Source organism: Crassostrea angulata, chromosome 2 (genome assembly GCF_025612915.1).
Source record: "Crassostrea angulata isolate pt1a10 chromosome 2, ASM2561291v2, whole genome shotgun sequence".
Classification (NCBI taxonomy): Eukaryota; Metazoa; Mollusca; class Bivalvia; order Ostreida; family Ostreidae; genus Magallana; species Magallana angulata.
The window spans coordinates 21,895,782-21,917,242 of record NC_069112.1 but is presented as its reverse complement, the minus strand read 5'-3'; the positions used below and the strand labels follow the sequence as shown (position 1 = coordinate 21,917,242).

Sequence of the window (21,461 nt, the reverse complement as noted above, 5' to 3'; positions counted from 1 at the left end):
ATATTGGTGTTGTAACCAACCCCTGGAACTGACAGGTTAACTCCTGCCAGGGGAAGAGCCAGGGGTGATCTTTGAGGGTGAAGATCATTTAAGGGGGGGGGATGTGATGGTCAGACTGGTTTGAATACCGGTGCCAGATACATGTAGCTCAGTTGGTAGAGCACTTGACTAGAGATTCAGAGGGCAAGGTTCGAATCCCAGTCTGTTCTGTCATTATTTCTCCCATCTTGTACATATATATCAGATCTATTCAAGTCAGTGTCAGCTACATTATGCATAAACAATTTTACCCGCTCCTAAACCACAAACTTTCTTATTAGTGGATTCAGCTTACTGCTGATTGGCTGCTGTTGCAGCAGACTTATAATATATGCATGCACAAAACACAATGAACTTATCAGAGAATGAAAAATTCATCGAGTTACTTTCAACTGTTGGAATTTGGGTATTTTTTAAAAATGTATACTTGTGACAAAACATATGATTATGTGGTACATACAGCTGTAGCTTTATGAAGAAAATTTTGGTTAGACCATATATACCTATCATGCAAGTAAATGATATTTACAAAAAACTTGCAATTTATGGCGCACGAAATATACGCTACTTTTATAAAGATTGACATACATGTAATGTAACACATTCTGTGAAAAATAATCTATTAAAAGTTCTTCATTAAGTTTACTCATACATGTTTTATGCTCATTACACATAGTATTGTTTTTAAAAAATGTAATTTAAAAGAAAAGAAACCAAAACCCTCGCCAAATTTATTTGCAAAAAAAAAAAACTGGTAGAATTGATAAAACATGGTATACCAGAAGGAAATACATGTACTTTGAGCTAATTATTATTTTTTTTTTTATTTCAGCTCAAAACAGCCTCTTGTTACCACATGGCTTTTACCGGTACCTGTTGATTCTTGTGGGTCAGCTCCTGAGATTAACCTGTCACCTCTATCCACATGCATATTCCTTGTGTTCTACAGACTATTTACCGGTAATTCAAATTAAATCTGATAATGCATGAACAATAATGGAACTTGAAGAAAGCATCATGCCATGTTGTGCATGGTTTGTGTTTGATAAGAAATTATGAAAACAAAATTAAGGCTGTTTAAAGAAATTCATAATTGCTGTGAAAATTTGTTTTTCAATAAAAGTATGCAATTATGTTTCCTTTATTTTTTATTTCATATAAAAGATATTTAGATGTGTTTACATAATTGAAAAATCCCCCCCCCCCCCTCCCCTCTATTTAATTGTCTGCATTAAGATTACATGTAGGATATGTAAATGTACATTTGACTTTGAAATAACATCTGCTATGATAATTACTTTTGAAATGAACAAGAAACAACCTATTTCTACCTTTCTAAGGTATATATGCAGAAAAAAAGTAGAAAAACATATCAAATTTGAACATTTTTCATGGAAATCAACTCTGTCTCCAGCTACCTGGGTGTTTGAAGTTTATTTTAATTTAAGGCAGATGTCTAACTTGTAGGTTGTATCTTACTATTTTAGCATGGTTAGAAGGAGACTAGAAATCAAAATAGATTAGATATTCACTAAATATGATTGTTAGCTTACTTTTTTTCATAAAAACAAGAAATCACAAGCAGGACAGCTGTCTATTTGTTAATTAAAATGGTGTAAATCATAAAATAAACAAATAATTAGGATCAAATTTTAGAATCATTGATGATTGTTTTCAAATATGTGTGAGAAATGACTCAAGGAAATTGCCATAAGTTTCATAAAATTAGGTTAAACATTTTTAACCATGACTTTTTATGAAAATCAAAAGATGGGGGGGGGGGGGGGGGGTATACATGTAAGGATATTTCTAAGTGATGTGAAGCTTTTATCATGATTATATAATGTAGATGCATGTTGTATTGAATAAGGTTTCTTTTCAAAGGTGGTTGAACAACAATTGACCTCTAAAAGGTCAGGTAAAGATGTTTTACTATGGAGAACCCTGTAAATCTGTGTTTATTAATGGAAATTGGAAATGGGGGGTTCACTTAAATGGCCATATTTTTATTAAACCTCAATGGAATTTGCAATATGTAGTATTCTTTTTCTCAGAATTGCATTAGCTTTCTTATTCTAAGACAAACCGTCTTTCCATAAAATGTTAGTGTACTAATTGCAGTTAAAGGTACATGTACAAGGAATAGTTTCGGATAAAGAACCGACAATATTTTTGTAAAATTGATAGTGACTGTACGTGAAGATTTACCAGTGTTGCGTAGATTCATGAAATGAATTTTAATGTTTATCAATAGTTAATGGGATGTCTCTTGTTGGAATTGGTAAGGCCTAAAAAAAAAATAGTGTGTTTAGGGTAACACTGATGAAAAAAGTAGGTTAGGTAGGTGGGGATTTTTTTTTATTTTATCTATTTTTTTTTGGCCTGAATCCTAAGAATGTTTGTTTGTTTCATATTTAAAAACGTATTTTTTATTGGAAATAAGATGAAATTCACAGTGGGATAAAATCAGGCATCTAAAAATGGTAGGATCAGGCCATTTTTGTAGGTTAGGTCGGGTTAGCCGAAACCCACAACTTTTTTTTTTTAGGCCTAAGCAATATTAAGGCCCCTAATTTTAAGTACATGAGAAGCAGTAATAAATTGTGAAACTTGCGGCTTTGACTGTTGTGTTGCCTTTACACAGTGAAATTGAAGGTTACAAACTGGAGGTTATATAACATGAAATGGAGGTGGATGGGATATTATATGCCTATTTAGTATGTACTGGGTATGAGGACAATAGCAAGTTTATTGTCCCCCAAGACAGCAACTATTTCATGAGGCAAAGCCAAGGGAAATAGTTGCTGAGGGGTGGGACAATAAACTTGCTATTGTCCAGATAGTCAGTTAATTGGTATATTATTGTACCGAAAAAAACTTTATTTGTCAGCGATGCAGAATTTCTTGATGATAAACAAATTAGAGTTATCAAACTTTGTATTTAATGCGGTGATCTAATTAGGTCAGAGGTGTTCCGAGTTTAAAAAGGAGGGAAATCAAATTCTGCTGATGAATGGTTTTGATGACTATTCACCATGGGCAGATAGCATGGATACTATTTCAAATTAGATAGAAAGCAAGTTTGTGTGGGCTTCTAGTGATCAGTTTGTCCGTCCGTCCATCCGAGATCGCTTGACCGGAGCATAGCTTCTCTCCCCTTGGCCCAATCTGGCTCATACCTCATCCACAGGGTTCCTTTGGGTTAAGGATGTGCTGTGACCTTGAACCATGTTGTTAGGTATAAGGTTAAGGTCATAGTAGAATTACATATATAACATCCTTGTCTGGGGCATATCTTCTCTCCCTTTGGTCCAATCTGGCTAATACTCACAGACTGTCTCTATCGTTAATCGATGTGCAGTGACCTTGCATGAAATTTCTAGGTAAAGGGTGAAATACCATATCGGATCATGCAAAAATCCTTTTTTCAGAGCATATATACTTTCTACTAACCCCTATAGGGCTCAGACTTCACATAAGCAGAGTTTTTGAGTAAAGGGTGTGTAGTGACCTTGAACCTATTTTCAAGGTAAACTGTGAAGGTCATAGCAGAATTATATTTAAAAAATCCTTGTCTGGAGTACATCTTCTCTCCCTTTGCTCCAATCAGGCTCATACTTCACCCACATGATGCCTTTGATCAAAGGATATGCAATGACCTCGAATGATATTTGTAGATCAAGTGTCAAGGTCATATCAGATCACACAAAAATCCATATTTTAAGAGCATATATATACTCTCCTTTTAGCCCCTAATTGGCTAATATTTTGCCTAAACAGAGCTTATTGGTTAATGGCGTGCAGTGACCTTGAACCATGTCAATGTGAAGGTCATAGCAGATCTTAATAAAATTAGTTTTAGACAGTAGATTATTTCCCGGATATGCTTAATCTTGGTCAGATTCAACAAAAATGCCTATATGTTAGGGGCAATGAAACAGCTAAATGCCAGCTGGAAAAATTTCAAGTTATAGGTCAAGGTCAAGCAGTGTAGAGGAAATGTTGCTCAGAATTATGTTTTAAACAAAATTGATTTTTTACGGACATTTTAATTTTGCATTCTGGGTTAAGAAATTAGATGTTAGTTCCAGGTAAAGTTAACTTTTACCTAAAATGAAGTCAAATTTGTTAAGTCGTACTTAAAATCATTCGGATTTTGTTAAGTCATACCAAGAATCATTCGATTTTTAAAATCTTTTTTGTACCTAAGTTACTTTTGTCATTAGATTAAGAACACTGCTTCTTAGAGGTACTTCTAGCATTACTTTCGACATTAGCGGAAAACCCACTCGTTGCTTTGCAACGAGCTTTGCTCTAGTTATTATTTTTTTTTTTTTCCCGCAAATTTTGTGCACGAGATTTCTCGAACATTTTTTGTCTGATTGCTATGAAACTTTCAGGGTATGTAGATGATATTAATATCTCTAGACGTTTTTTTCAAATTTTTAAAATTCACTTCCGGTTATGAGTTATTGCCCTTTAATTGAAAATTTGGGGGTCTTTTGTCCAGAGTTGATCTCGGGAACTACAGATGATAGATGCATGAAATTTGGCGAAATTGTCGGTAACATTTTATAATTTTGCTGGCATGAAAATTTTGGTAATTTCTTTGTTAGTTTTTGAGCTATTTGTCGCCAAAGTTTAAGATTTTTTCGGGGCTGAAATTTTGTTGCTTTTTGTATTATAACCTTTAAACTAAAAATATTTTGTTAATACATATAGAACAAAAGTTGTTTAGAATAACGAGAGCTTTCATTTAAAATTAAGAAAAAAGGGCTGGCCCCTATAATTAGGGGTCAGCAGCTCATACACGTATTTTTCTGATAGCAAAAATCGTTATCATTTTATGAAAAAAAATTAATTTAGTTATTTTTAATATATTTAATAATGTCATTTGGTATCAAATTAAACAAGTTCTGTCCAAAATTTTTTTTCAAATTTCATAAAAGAAATATGTGAGAATCGTACATGAACGAGTTAATATGTCTACATAGACACACAAGCGAACAAATGCCACATTAAGGCCCAGGCATTTACTGCATTACGTTGTGTTGCGTCTTAGATAAATTGTTGTGATTCAATTTCATTTTTTTCATCTATATCATTTATGGATTCAATGAACACACATTATTTAATCGTTCTATGTGCAACTATTTGTCGGGGCGCCCCTGTTTGTGACCCCCGCGCGCGCGCGCCGAATGTAAACAGTAGCCTAACGAAAGGCATTGTAGAAAAGAGAGAGCCGTAATGCAGAAGAGAAGTTGTGTATTCTTTCGGTGTTCACATACATTTTCAATTTGCTGTGAAACATATGAACATGCACAGGGAACAATACTACATATTTGTTTAAGGAGGATACTTTTCTCGTGTGAATCGTTTACGAGGAAATTCTGACAGCCACACTTCTGTCGACGATCAGCCGTTGATAAGCTACGAGTAATAAAGGAGAAAAGATGGACATTAAAGTGTGTGATTTATGTGGATGTTACTGAAGAAGGTGAGGCTTTTACTCCTTTTAAAGTTTCTTGTTAACTGGTTAAAATTTAGTATATAGTATAGATGTACATGTAAGTACGTGCACACTGTTAGATGTTTTTGTTATGGTGTGGGTGTTTGTTTACTAACGTGTAATTTTTACATGTTGCATGGGTGTTTAGACTCGCTCGAGGTTCATGGGGGACTGGAAAGGGTAACTGAATTTATCTATTTAAAAAAATAACAGATTGTGAATTTTCAACTCAAAATTCAAAGCAGGGTCTAATTAGAAACATATCATATATTCTTGTGCAGAGGACTCCAAATGTAGTCATGAATACCCTGTAGACATAACTTCAAGTAAATAAAATTGTATACTTCAGAGTTAAAACATGACTTTAATATCTTTATGATGCCGATCAATGTATCATTAGAGAGGTTTAGCAGACCAACGGGTACCCGGTACATGTACTTGTACATGTAGGTTACAAGTTAGAACTATGCCTACCATTCTACCAGTTCACATAATTTTTCTTGTTTAGCAGTTATGATGTGTACTTAAATTGTCCTTGTTAATGTTTTAAATGTAATTTTTTATTCTCTTTTTTTAATCTGACTACTGGCAGTACTAGCGTGCGAGCAGTTCTCGCCGAGGACCATTTCTCGCTGGTGCACTGTTACATCATATTTTCGTATATAATTTTATGTGTTGATAAAATGACGTAACAATGCACTGGTGAGAAATGGTACTCGGCGAGAACTGATCGCACGCCAATATTGATTAATTACAGACAAAAACTGAAGGTTGCGAGTGTTATTTTTAATTGAACAACATTGTTTAAAATAATTCTTTATATATGTGACGATCAGACCGGTTTGAATACCAGTGCCAGATAGCTCAGTTGGTAGAGCACCTGACTAGAGATTCAGGGGGCCCAGGTTCAAATCCCTTCATTATTTCTCCCATCCTGTTACAATATTGGTGTTGTGACCAACCCCTGGAACTAACAGGTTAACTCGATCCTGCCAGGGATGATCTTCGAGGGTGAAGATCATTTAAGGGGGAGGAATGTGACGGTCACACTGGTTTGAATACCGGTGCCAGATACATGTAGCTCAGTTGGTAGAGCACTTGACTAGAGATTCAGAGGGCCAGGTTCGAATCCCACTTTGTTCTGTAGTTATTTCTCCCATCTTTTACATATACATGTATATCAGATATATGACAGATGATTAAGGTCATCACATGTTTTGCAAGATGCATTAAGTGTTAAAAACCTTTACTTTACAACAGAATACATTTAAGTGAATATTTATGTTTCTTGTTATTATTTGGTGTGGTTTTCTTGACAGTGTCGCATAAACAATTTACCCGCTCCTAAAACACAAACTTTCTTTTTGTGGATTCAGCTTACCGCTGATTGGCTGCTGTTGCAGCAGACAAATAAGATATGCACGCACAAAACACAATGAACTTATCAGAGAATGAGTTGAGTTTATTTAAACTGTTGGAATTTGGGTATTTTTTTTAAAAATGTATACTTGTGACAAAACATATATGTGGTACATACAGCTGTAGCTTTATGAAGAAAATTTTGGTTAGACCATATATACCTATAATGCAAGTAAATGATATTTACAAAAAACTTGCAATTTATGGCGCACGAAATATACGCTAGTTTTATAAAGATTGACATACATGTAATGTACCACATTCTTTGAAAAATAATCTGTTAAAAATTCTTCATTAATTTAAGTTTACTCATACATGTTTTATGCTTATTACACGTAGTATTGTTTTTAAAACATGTAATTTATAAGAAAATAAACAAAAACCCTTGCTAAATTTATTTGCAAACAAAAAATACACAGTAGAATTGATAAAAAATGGTATACCAGAAGCTAATACCAGTACATATACTTTGACGCTGTTCGGTGGGTAATAATCGTTTGTAATTTACGAATTGAAATATTGACTGTTGCACTACAAGTATGGTAATAAACTCTCTCTCTCTCAAACTCTCTCTCTTTCTCAATTTGATAAGTGTTTATACCTATGAAAATTTTTTAATATTATATTATGACTTGATATGCAAATTTTTGATCTTGTACTGCCTAAATGTTATGTCATGTATTGGGATATGTCATACTTATTACCCGGTACACTGCATGGTCAGTGTATTTTTTACAGAAATACTATGCATATGTTAATGTAAACACAGCTATTACTAGTACATGTATGTAAACACAGCTAATTATTTTTTTAATTTATTTCAGCTCAAAACAGACTCTTGTTACCACATGGCTTTTACCGGTACCTGTTGATTCTTGTGGGTCAGCTCCTGAGATTAACCTGTCACCTCTATCCACATGCATATTACTTGTGTTCTACAGACTATTTACTGGTAGTTCAAATTAAATCCGATAATGCATGAACAATAATGGAACTTGAAGAAAGCATCATGCCATGTTGTGGTTTGTGTTTGATAAGAAATTATGAAAACAAAATTAAGGCTGTTTAAAGAAATTCATAATTGCTGTGAAAATTTGTTTTTCAATAAAAGTATACAATTATGTTTCCTTTATTTTTTATTTCATAAAGATATTAAGATGTGTTTACATAATTGAACCCCCCCCCCCCCTATTTAATTGTCTGCATTAAGATTACATGTAGGATATGTAAATGTACATTTGACTTTGAAATAACATCTGCTATGATAATTACTTTTGAAATTAACAAGAAACAACCTATTTCTACCTTTCTAAGGTATATATGCATAAAAAAGTAGAAAAACATGTCAAATTTGAACATTTTTCATTGAAATCAACTCTGTCTCCAGCTACCTGGGTGTGTTTGAATTTAATTCTAATTTAAGGCAGATGTCTAACTTGTAGGTTGTAACTTACTGTTTTAGCATGGTTAGAAGAAGACTAGAAATCAGAATAGATTAGATATTCACTAAATATGATTGTTAGCTTACTTTTTTCATGAAAACAAGAAATCACAAGCAGGACAGCTGTCTATTTGTTAATTAAAATGGTACAAATCATACAATAAACAAATAAAGATCACATTTTAGAATCATTGATGATTGTTTTCAAATATGTGTGAGAAATGACTCAAGGAAATTGCCACAAGTTTCATAAAATTAGGTAAAACATTTCAAACCATGACTTTTTATGAAAATCAAAAGATTGGGGGGTGGGGGGTATACATGTAAGGGTATTTCTAAGTGATGTGAAGCTTTTATCATGATTATATCATGTAGGCATATGTTGTATTGAATAAGGTTTCTTTTTAAAGGTGGTTGAACAAAAGTTGACCTCTACAAGGTCAGATAAAGATGTTTTACTATGGAGAACCCTGTAAATCTGTGTTTACTAAAGGAAATTGGAAATGGTGGGTTCACTTAAATGGCCATATTTTTATTAAACCTCAATGGAATTGGCAATATGTGGTATTCTTTTTCTCAGAATTGCATTAGCTTTCTTATTCTAAGACAAACCGTCTTTTCATAAAAATGTTAGTGTACTAAGTTAAAGATACAAGGAACAGTTTCGGATAAAGTACCGTCAATACTTTTGTAAAATTGAGAGTGACTGTACTTGAAGGTTTATCATTGTTGCGTAGATTCATGAAATGAATTTTAATGATTACCAATAGTTAGAGGGATGTCTCTTGTTGGAATTGGTAAGCAATATTAAGGCCCCTAATTTTAAGTACATGAGAAGCAGAAATAAATTGTGAAACTTGCGGCTATGACAGATATGTTGACTTTACAGTGAAATTGAAGGTTACAAACGGGAGGTTATATAACATGAAATGTAGGTGGATGGGATATTATATGCCTATTTAGTATTTACTGGGTATGAGGACAATAGCAAGTTTATTGTCCCCCAAGACAGCAAATATTTAATGAGGCAAAGCCAAGGGAAATAGTAGCTGTTGAATGGGACAATAAACTTGCTATTGTCCGAATAGTCAGTTAATTGGTATTTCATTATACAGAAGAAAACTTTATTTGTCAGCGATGCAGAATTTCTTGATGATAAACAAATTAGAGTTTAATCAAACTTTGTATTTAATGCGGCGATCTTATTAGGTCAGAGGTGTTCCGAGTTTAAGGTGATATGGGACACTTCCATGTTGTGACGTATTGTTTATCGAAATAAACAATAAAATAAAGTGTAATTATATAAGTACATGTAGTTTCTTCTCAAAAATGGTCACCTAACTCCTTAGCACAGTGGGTTAGAGGGTTTACTAGGAACCTGTAAGTCATGAGTTCGAATCCCGCTGGGGTTTTTACAATTTTTACCTTTTCAAATATTTTTAAAAGCTATTTTTTGGTTAAATATTGTAAAATTTGAAAATTCTAAACCGGTGAAAAGTTTTCAATTATATAGTACTTTAATCCACATTAATATCGACAGATGTCCCATACCACCTTAAAAAGGAGGGAAATCAAATTCTGCTAATGAATGGTTTTGATGACTATTCACCATGGGCAGATAGCATGGATACTATTTTAGATAAAAAGGCATGTTTATGCGGGCGCCTTCTAGTGATCAATTTGTCGGTCTGTCCATCCGAGATGGCTTGACAGGAGCATAGCTTCTCTCCCCTTGGCCCAATCTGGCTCATACTTCATCCACAGGGTTCCTTTGGTTGAAGGATGTGCAGTGACCTTGAACCATGTTTTTAGGTATAAGGTTAAGGTCATAGCAGAATTATATATATAAAATCCTTGTCTGGGGCATATCTTTTTTTCCCTTTGGTCCAATCTGGCTAATACTCACAGAGTGTCTCTATGGTTAAACGATGTGCAGTGACCTTGCATGAAATTTCTAGGTAACGGGTGAAGATCATATCGGATCATGCAAAAATCCTTTTTTGAGAGCATATATAATTTCTACTAACCCCTATTTGGCTCAGACTTCACATAAGCAGAGCTTTTGAGTAAAGGGTGAAAGGGTGTGTAGTGACCTTGAACCTATTTTCAGTGAAAAGAAACTGTGAAGGTACTATCAGAATTATATTTTTAAAAATCCTTGTCCGGAGTATATCTTCTCTCCCTTTGCTCCATTCAGCCTCATACTTTACCCACATGATGCCTTTGTTCAAAATATATGCAATGACCTCGAATGATATTTGTAGATGAAGAGTCAAGGTCATATCAGATCACACAAAAATCCATATTTTAAGAGCATAGATATACCGGTACTCTCCTTTTAGCCCCTATTTGGCTAATATTTTACCTTTACAGAGTTTATTGGTTAATGGCGTGCAGTGACCTTGAACCAAGTCTGTCAATGTGAAGGTCATAGCAGATCTTTTTAAAATTAGTTTTAAATAGTAGATTATTTTCCAAATATGCTTAATCTTGGTCAGATTGAACAAAAATGCATGTATGTTAGGGGGAATGAAATTGAATTAAAAGTTCTATGCCAGCTGGAAAAATTTCAAGTTATAGGTCAAGGTCAAAGCAGAATTCTCTGAAATAACATAAGCGGGGCCCTTGGAAATGTTCACCATTTCAATGTTGTCTGGTTCATAGTAATTTTACATAGAAAATATTCACAGAAGTACAGTAAAGTAAACTTAACATCGATAAGTTTCTGACAATTAATGACGCAACGAGCACACAGTGCGAAAGGTCAACCTTTTGAAAAGCAGTGAAGAGGAAAAGTTGCTCAGAATTATGTTTTAGACAAAATTGATTTTTTACATAAATTTTAATTTTGCATTCTGGGTTAAGAAAAAAGATGTTAGTTAAAGGTAAAGTAAACTTCTACCTAAAATGAAGTCAAATTTGTTAAGTCGTACTTAAACACATTGCTTTTTTTTGTGAAGTCGTTCTTGAAATGGTTAAGGGTTTTTGATTAAGTCGTACTTAAAAACATTCGGATCATGTTAAGTTGTACCAAGAATCATTCGATTTTTTTTTATCTTTTTGTACTTAAGTTTCTTTGTTACTAAATTAAGAACTCTGCTTCTTAGACGTACTTCTAGCGTTGCTTTCGACATTAGCGGAAAACCCACTCGTTGCTTTGCAACGAGCTTTGCTCTAGTTATTTTTTTTTTTTTCCCGCAAATTTTGTGCACGAGATTTCTCGAACATTTTTTGTCTGATTGCTATGAAACTTTCAGGGTATGTAGATGATATTAATATCTCTAGACGTTTTTTTCAAATTTTTAAAATTCACTTCCGGTTATGAGTTATTGCCCTTTAATTGAAAATTGGGGGGTCTTTTGTCCAGAGTTGATCTCGGGAACTACAGATGATAGATGCATGAAATTTAGCGAAATTGTCGGTAACATTTTATAGTTTTGCTGGCATGAAAATTTTGGTAATTTCTTTGTTAGTTTTTGAGCTATTTGTCGCCAAAGTTTAAGATTTTTTCGGGGCTGAAATTTTGTTGCTTTTTGTATTATAACCTTTAAACTAAAAATATTTTGTTAATACATATAGAACAAAAGTTGTTTAGAATAACGAGAGCTTTCATTTAAAATTAAGAAAAAAGGGCTGGCCCCTATAATTAGGGGTCAGCAGCTCATACACGTATTTTTCTGATAGCAAAAATCGTTATCATTTTATGAAAAAAAAAATAATTCAGTTATTGTTATTATATTAAATAATGTCATTTGGTATCAAATTAAACAAGTTCTGTGCTATATTTTTTTCAAATTTCATAAAACAAATATGTGAGAATCGTACATGAACGAGTTAATATGTCTACATAGACACACAAGCGAACAAATGCCACATTAAGGCCCAGGCATTTACTGCATTACGTTGTGTTGCGTCTTAGATAAATTGTTGTGATTCAATTTCATTTTTTTCATCTATATCATTTATGAATTCAATGAACACACATTATTTAAACGTTCTATGTGCCACTATTTGTCGGGGCGCCCCTGTTTGTAACCCCCCCGCGCGCGCGCCGAATGTAAACAGTAACGAACGGCATTGTAGAAAAGAGAGAGCCGTAATGCAGAAGAGAAGTTGTGTATTCTTTCGGTGTACACATGCATTTTCAATTTGCTGTGAAACATATGAACATGCACAGGGAACAATACTACATATTTGTTTAAGGAGGATATTTTTCTCGTGTGAATCGTTTACGAGGAAATTCTGACAGCCACACTTCTGTCGACGATCAGCCGTTGATAAGCTACGAGTAATAAAGGAGAAAAGATGGACATTAAAGTGTGTGATTTATGTGGATGTTACTGAAGAAGGTGAGGCTTTTACTCCTTTTAAAGTTTCTTGTTAACTGGTTAAAATTTAGTATATAGTATAGATGTACATGTAAGTACGTGCACACTGTTAGATGTTTTTGTTATGGTGTGGGTGTTTGTTTACTAACGTGTAATTTTTACATGTTTACTGGATGTTTAGACTCGCTCGAGGTTCATGGGGGACTGGAAAGGGTAACTGAATTTATCTATTTAAAAAAATAACAGATTGTGAATTTTCAACTCAAAATTCAAAGCAGGGTCTAACTAGAAACATATCATATATTCTTGTGCAGAAGACTCCAAATGTAGTCATGAATACCCTGTAGACATAACTTCAAGTAAATAAAATTGTATACTTCAGACTTCAGAGTTAAAACATGACTTTAATATCTTTATGATGCCGATCATTGTATCATTAAAGAGGTTTAGCAGACCAACGGGTAACCGGTACATGTACTTGTACATGTAGGTTACAAGTTAGAACTATGCCTACCATTCTACCAGTTCACATAATTTTTCTTGTTTAGCAGTTATGATGTGTACTTAAATTGTCCTTGTTAATGTTTTAAATGTAATTTTTTATTCTCTTTTTTTAATCTGACTACTGGCAGTACTGGCGTGCGAGCAGTTCTCGGCAAGGACCATTTCTCGCTGGTGCACTGTTACATCATATTTTCGTATATAATTTTATGTGTTGATAAAATGACGTAACAATGCACTGGTGAGAAATGGTCCTCGGCGAGAACTGATCGCACGCCAATATTGATTAATTACAGACAAAAACTGAAGGTTGCGAGTGTTATTTTTTATTGAACAACATCGTTTAAAATAATTCTTTATATATGTGACGATCAGACCGGTTTGAATACCAGTGCCAGATAGCTCAGTTGGTAGAGCACCTGACTAGAGATTCAGGGGGCCCAGGTTCAAATCCCGGTTTGGTCCTTCATTATTTCTCCCATCCTGTTACAATATTGGTGTTGTGACCAACCCCTGGAACTAACAGGTTAACTCGATCCTGCCAGGGATGATCTTCGAGGGTGAAGATCATTTAAGGGGGAGGAATGTGACGGTCAGACTAGTTTGAATACTGGTGCCAGATACATGTAGCTCAGTTGGTAGAGCACTTGACTAGAGATTCAGAGGGCCAGGCTCGAATCCCACTTTGTTCCGTCGTTATTTCTCCCATCTTTTACATATACATGTATATCAGATATATGACAGATGATTAAGGTCATCACATGTTTTGCAAAATGCAATAAGTGTTGAAAACCTTTACTTTACAACAGAATACATTTAAGTGAATATTTATGTTTCTTGTTATTATTTGGTGTGGTTTTCTTGACAGTGTCGCATAAACATGCAATTTACCCGCTCCTAAAACACAAACTTTCTTTTTGTGGATTCAGCTTACCGCTGATTGGCTGCTGTTGCAGCAGACAAATAAGATATGCACGCACAAAACACAATGAACTTATCAGAGAATGAGTTGAGTTTATTTAAACTGTTGGAATTTGAGTATTTTTTTTAGAAATGTGTACTTGTGACAAAACATATATGTGGTACATACAGCTGTAGCTTTATGAAGAAAATTTTGGTTAGACCATATATACCTATCATGCAAGTAAATGATATTTACAAAAAACTTGCAATGTATGGCGCACGAAACATACGCTAGTTTTATATAGATTGACATACATGTAATGTACCACATTCTTTGAAAAATAATCTATTAAAAATTCTTCATTAAGTTTACTCATACATGTTTTATGCTTATTACACGTAGTATTGTTTTTAAAACATGTAATTTATAAGAAAATAAACAAAAACCCTCGCTAAATTTATTTGCAAAAAAAAAATACACAGTAGATTTGATAAAAAATGGTATACCAGAAGCTAATACCAGTATATGTACTTTGACGCTGTTCGTTGGATAATATTCGTTTGTAATTTACGAATTGAAATATTGACTGTTGCACTACAAGTACGGTATTAAATAAACTCTCTCTCTCTCTCAAACTCTCTTTCTTTCTCAATTTGATAAGTGTTTATACCTATGAAAATTTTTTAATATTATATTATGACTTGATATGCAAATTTTTGATCTTGTACTGCCTAAATGTTATGTCATGTATTGGGATATGTCATATACTTATTACACTGCATGGTCAGTGTATTTTTTACAGAAATACTATGCATATGTTAATGTAAACACAGCTATTACTAGTACATGTATGTAAACACAGCTAATTATTTTTTTTATTTATTTCAGCTCAAAACAGACTCTTGTTACCACATGGCTTTTACCGGTACCTGTTGATTCTTGTGGGTCAGCTCCTGAGATTAACCTGTCACCTCTATCCACATGCATATTCCTTGTGTTCTACAGACTATTTACCGGTAATTCAAATTAAATCCGATAATGCATGAACAATAATGGAACTTGATGAAAGCATCATGCCATGTTGTGGTTTGTGTTTGATAAGAAATTATGAAAACAAAATTAAGGCTGTTTAAAGAAATTCATAATTGCTGTGAAGATTTGTTTTTCAATAAAAGTATACAATTATGTTTCCTTTATTTTTTATTTCATAAAGATATTTAGATGTGTTTACATAATTGAACCCCCCCCCCTCTATTTAATTGTCTGCATTAAGATTACATGTAGGATATGTAAATGTACATTTGACTTTGAAATAACATCTGCTATGATAATTACTTTTGAAATGAATAAGAAACAACCTATTTCTACCTTTCTAAGGTATATATGCATAAAAAAGTAGAAAAACATGTCAAATTTGAACATTTTTCATTGAAATCAACTCTGTCTCCAGCTACCTGGATGTGTTTGAATTTAATTCTAATTTAAGGCAGATGTCTAACTTGTAGGTTGTAACTTACTGTTTTAGCATGGTTAGAAGAAGACTAGAAATCAGAATAGATTAGATAATGATATTCACTAAATATGATTGTTAGCTTACTTTTTTCATGAAAACAAGAAATCACAAGCAGGACAGCTGTCTAGTTGTTAATTAAAATGGTACAAATCATACAATAAACAAATAAAGATCACATTTTAGAATCATTGATGATTGTTTTCAAATATGTGTGAGAAATGACTCAAGGAAATTGCCACATGTTTCATAAAATTAGATAAAACATTTCAAACCATGACTTTTATTGAAAATCAAAAGATTAGGGGGGTGGGGGGTATACATGTAAGGGTATTTCTAAGTGATGTGAAGCTTTTATCATGATTATATCATGTAGGCATATGTTGTATTGAATAAGGTTTCTTTTTAAAGGTGGTTGAACAAAAGTTGACCTCTAAAAGGTCAGGTAAAGATGTTTTACTATGGAGAACCCTGTAAATCTGTGTTTACTAAAGGAAATTGGAAATGGTGGGTTCACTTAAATGGCCATATTTTTATTAAACCTCAATGGAATTGGCAATATGTGGTATTCTTTTTCTCAGAATTGCATTAGCTTTCTTATTCTAAGACAAACCGTCTTTTCATAAAAATGTTAATGTACTAATTTAAGTTAAAGATACAAGGAACAGTTTCGGATAAAGTACCGTCAATATTTTTGTAAAATTGAGAGTGACTGTACTTGAAGGTTTATCATTGTTGCGTAGATTCATGAAATGAATTTTAATGATTATCAATAGTTAGAGGGATGTCTCTTGTTGGAATTGGTAAGCAATATTAAGGCCCCTAATTTTAAGTACATGAGAAGCAGAAATAAATTGTGAAACTTGCGGCTATGACAGATATGTTGACTTTTCAGTGAAATTGAAGGTTACAAACGGGAGGTTATATAACGTGAAATGTAGGTGGATGGGATATTATATGCCTATTTAGTATTTACTGGGTATGAGGACAATAGCAAGTTTATTGTCCCCCAAGACAGCAACTATTTAATGAGGCAAAGCCAAGGGAAATAGTTGCTGTGGAATGGGACAATAAACTTGCTATTGTCCGAATAGTCAGTTAATTGGTATTTCATTATACAGAAGAAAACTTTATTTGTCAGTGATGCAGAATTTCTTGATGATAAACAAATTAGATTAAAATCAAACTTTGTATTTAATGCGGCGATCTTATTAGGTCAGAGGTGTTCCGAGTTTAAGGTGATATGGGACACTTCCATGTTGTGACGTATTGTTTATCGAAATAAACAATAAAATAAAGTGTAATTATATAAGTACATGTAGTTTCTTTTCAAAAATGGTCACCTAACTCCTTAGCACAGTGGGTTAGAGGGTTTACTAGGAACCTGTAAGTCATGAGTTCGAATCCCGCTGGGGTTTTTACAATTTTTACCTTTTCAAATATTTTTAAAAGCTATTTTTTGGTTAAATATTGTAAAATTTGAAAACTCTAAACCGGTGAAAAGTTTTCAATTATATAGTACTTTAATCCACATTAATATCGACAGATGTCCCATACCACCTTAAAAAGGAGGGAAATCAAATTCTGCTGATGAATGGTTTTGATGACTATTCACCATGGGCAGATAGCATGGATACTATTTTAAATTAGATAAAAAGGCATGTTCATGCGGGCGCCTTCTAGTGATCAATTTGTCCGTCTGTCCATCCGAGATGGCTTGACAGGAGCATAGCTTCTCTCCCCTTGGCCCAATCTGGCTCATACCTCATCCACAGGGTTCCTTTGGTTGAAGGATGTTCAGTGACCTTGAACCATGTTTTTAGGTATAAGGTTAAGGTCATAGCAGAATTATTTATATAAAATCCTTGTCTGGGGCATATATTTTTTCCCTTTGGTCCAATCTGGCTAATACTCACAGAGTGTCTCTATGGTTAAACGATGTGCAGTGACCTTGCATGAAATTTCTAGGTAACGGGTGAAGATCATATCGGATCATGCAAAAATCCTTTTTTGAGAGCATATATAATTTCTACTAACCCCTATTTGGCTCAGACTTCACATAAGCAGAGCTTTTGAGTAAAGGGTGAAAGGGTGTGTAGTGACCTTGAACCTATTTTCAGTGAAAAGAAACTGTGAAGAACATACCAGAATTATATTTTTAAAAATCCTTGTCCGGAGTATATCTTCTCTCCCTTTGCTCCATTCAGCCTCATACTTCACCCACATGATGCCTTTGTTCAAAATATATGCAATGACCTCGAATGATATTTGTAGATGAAGAGTCAAGGTCATATCAGATTACACAAAAAACCATATTTTAAGAGCATAGATATACTCTCCTTTTAGCCCCTATTTGGCTAATATTTTACCTTTACAGAGTTTATTGGTTAATGGCGTGCAGTGACCTTGAACCAAGTCTGTCAATGTGAAGGTCATAGCAGATCTTTTTTAAAATTAGTTTTAAATAGTAGATTATTTTCCAAATATGCTTAATCTTGGTCAGATTGAACAAAAATGCATGTATGTTAGGGGGAATGAAATTGAATTAAAAGTTCTATGCCAGCTGGAAAAATTTCAAGTTATAGGTCAAGGTCAAAGCAGAATTCTCTGAAATAACATAAGCGGGGCCCTTTGAAATGTTCACCATTTCAATGTTGTCTGGTTCATAGTAATTTTACATAGAAAATATTCACAGAAGTACAGTAAAGTAAACTTTACATCGATAAGTTTCTGACAATTAATGACGCAACGAGCACCCAGTACGAAAGGTCAACCTTTTGAAAAGCAGTGAAGAGGAAAAGTTGCTCAGAATTATGTTTTAAACAAAATTGATTTTTTACATAAATTTAAATTTGCATTCTGGCTTGAGAAAAAAGATGTTAGTTCAAGGTAAAGTAAACTTTTACCTAAAATGAAGTCAAATTTGTTAAGTCGTACTTAAACACATTGGTTTTTTTTGTTAAGTCGTTCTTGAAATGGTTAAGGGTTTTTGGTTAAGTCGTACTTAAAAACATTCGGATCATGTTAAGTTGTACCAAGAATCATTCGATTTTTTTTTTATCTTTTTGTACTTAGGTTTCTTTGTTACTAGATTAAGAACTCTGCTTCTTAGACGTACTTCTAGCGTTGCTTTCGACATTAGCGGAAAACCCACTCGTTGCTTTGCACCGAGCTTTGCTCTAGTTTTTCTTCTTTTTTTTTTCTTCCTAGACGCGAACTTTGAGGCTTCATATCTTGCTTATTTCTGAACGGTTTTTGCTCAAATTTTCAGGGCTAATGTACTTTACAAAACACTATCTGAAGCAATTCATAAAATTTAGAATTCCCTTTCCGTTAAAGAGTTATTCCCCTTTTAAAAAATTTTAGGGCCTTTTGTTTCCAGACAAAGGCTCCGAGACTATGATAGCAGGGAATGGGAATCCAACGAATTTGAATAACAGAGACATTGTAGTTGTGCACATCTGTTTTTGTTTTTAGATTACGTTTTTTATTTAGGAAAAGGTAGGGGATCAAAAAACAGGATTAAAAAAAGTGCGAAAATTGAGACATATTTTCCTTTATATCTTTTAAACGAAAAATATTTTGTTAAGACATGTAGAATAAAAGTTGTGCAAAATATAGAGGGCTTTCATTTGACACCAATAAAAAAGTACTGGCCCCTTAAATTAAGGGCCAATGGCCCCTAAAAAATTTTGCTTAATAACTCAAAAACGGTTAGGATTTTGATATGGCTGTCGCTGGAAAAGTTGTTTGTTGGGATCTCATAAAGGTCGTTACAATGTTATTTTGTATGTGATTTGTGTAGTATGAGTGTAAAAAGCTTTACATGTTAACATGTACCTGTTTTCATTTGACAAGTTAACGAAAGTCTTTGCGCGTACAACACGCATAAAGTCACCGCAGAAAGTATGCTGGTTTATTCAAACGGCATTAATTCATAAGAATTTTTTGTTTTTAGAATACGTGCTTTTTTTAGGAGTTTAAGTCATTGTTGTTAACTGGTTAAGTTCTTAGAATGCTCAACCCTTAAAAACGGGATTTGGAAAACAAATCATTGTTTTCTTTTCTAGTAATCCACAAAATATGGAATTAAAAAAAATCTATGCATTACATTTTAGTTATTAATCCATACATTTAAAATCTACCTTGAATCAGAGCTGGTGTGTACCATTACGTAAGCTCTCCCTCGCCCGCGGCCGAGAAAATCGGTCACCATGGTCGCGGCTGGACTACCTAGCGGTCAGGGGTTATCTAATACACGAGAGTTGCGTCTCTCATATATGAGTTTATTTATCCGCAAACCCAAGAATTTTTTTCGTTTTGATTACACATGTTTTTTTATGGATTAAACGAATGGGTGTCAATTAAGAAATCGTTCAGTTAATTAATAACAGCAATGTCATTCTCAATCTAAAGCAATAATAGATATAGATAAATTGTGGGTTTTAAGTTTAAAATAAATAACTTCTATTTGATAGAGTAAGGTCATTATACTGCAATTTTCAAGGCTTACTGGGTTCTGAGCTGTGTGGGTCTGTGCGTTGTACCTTTACGTAATCTATCGTTCGCCCACGGCCGAGGATCTCAGCCACGGCTGCACTACATAGCGGTTATTTATACACAAGATTCGCACACCGAGACGCACACTTCCATGCATATGAACGTGTTTGAGTTAATAAAGTCGTAAATACAAGAACTGTTTTAATTTTATGGTATAAAAGTTTGTCCATTTTGTATTTATTTAATTAAATTTGAGTGTAAATGAATATTAATGAACGATATTACTCCAAATCGGAAACATCGTCAGACATAAATTAATGGTTGGTTTGTTTATATAAAATATTTTATAAACTGTACAAATAATGTTTTAAATCAACAACAACAACCCCCCCCCCCCCCTAAATATTAAACATTTAAATGATGATCATCCATCGCCCATGGCTGAGGAGATCCGGCACGATTGGACAAGTGATCCGCGGTCGGTTCGTGATCTTGTACCTTATCACGCGTTCATGTTTCATATTTTGGCATTTTGCACGGAACCAACTAAATTTCATTATGTTTTCAACTATTATTTTGGTTTAAGATGAAAAGATAAATTTATTTTACTTGTACAGTTGATTAAGCATTGGTGTATACGATAGCGTACAAGGTAGTTTAAAATCAAATCAAATTATAATCAAAGTTCCATGTTACGTGTTTGCGGTAGGTGCTAGCACGATAAAAGAATGTCCTGAGTTGAGGCATTCGATGATTATTTAAAAGAATATTCACATGAGTTTTAAACAACTTTAGATTAGATTCTATCGGTCACATATTAATCACTTCTGTAGTTTTTCTAAATGTTCGTTTCATTATGGAAGCGAACTCATTGCTGCCCCCCCCCCCCCCCCCGCCCCGCTGACAGGAGCTCGCGCTGTATTTTTTTTTTTTTTTTTTGGCGAAACGATATCAAGATCTGTCGAAAATCATTTTTGGTGGCTTCTTCTTGTTTCACTTTCCCAACCGTTTGTTTATTCGGTCAGTCTGTGTTAAATCAATCGCCACGTGCGACCGAGAATCTAGTGTCGCTTCAGCGCACACAGCTCAGAACATATATAGCCCCGGGTCATCAATTGTTATGTAATTGAGTAACAGTTGGAATGGTGCTTTTACTACATAAAATATAAATAAAAAATCATCCAGAAAAAATGTTACCGTAACTCAATAGTCAATACCAAAAATAAAAATCCGTATGATTACAAACTGAAATCGGTTTTTCAGTATTCGGCGGGATTTGATTTTTCTTTTAACATTAGTATTTTTATTGG

At 33.8% G+C, this 21,461-nt stretch overlaps 1 protein-coding gene and 2 long non-coding RNA genes across 3 annotated transcripts in view; 2 read left to right on the top strand and 1 right to left on the bottom strand.

Moving 5' to 3' along the window:
- LOC128170467 (complement C1q-like protein 4) overlaps window positions 1-21,461 on the bottom strand; it is a 290,459-nt gene that overhangs the window by 201,063 nt on the left and 67,935 nt on the right. The window lies entirely within an intron of this gene.
- On the top strand, window positions 5,228-8,088 carry LOC128170472 (uncharacterized). The gene is made up of 2 exons (XR_008241846.1): window positions 5,228-5,536; window positions 7,792-8,088. It is a non-coding gene; the product is annotated as an uncharacterized LOC128170472 (long non-coding RNA).
- On the top strand, window positions 12,443-15,326 carry LOC128170471 (uncharacterized). Its single transcript, XR_008241845.1, has 2 exons — window positions 12,443-12,757; window positions 15,030-15,326. It is a non-coding gene; the product is annotated as an uncharacterized LOC128170471 (long non-coding RNA).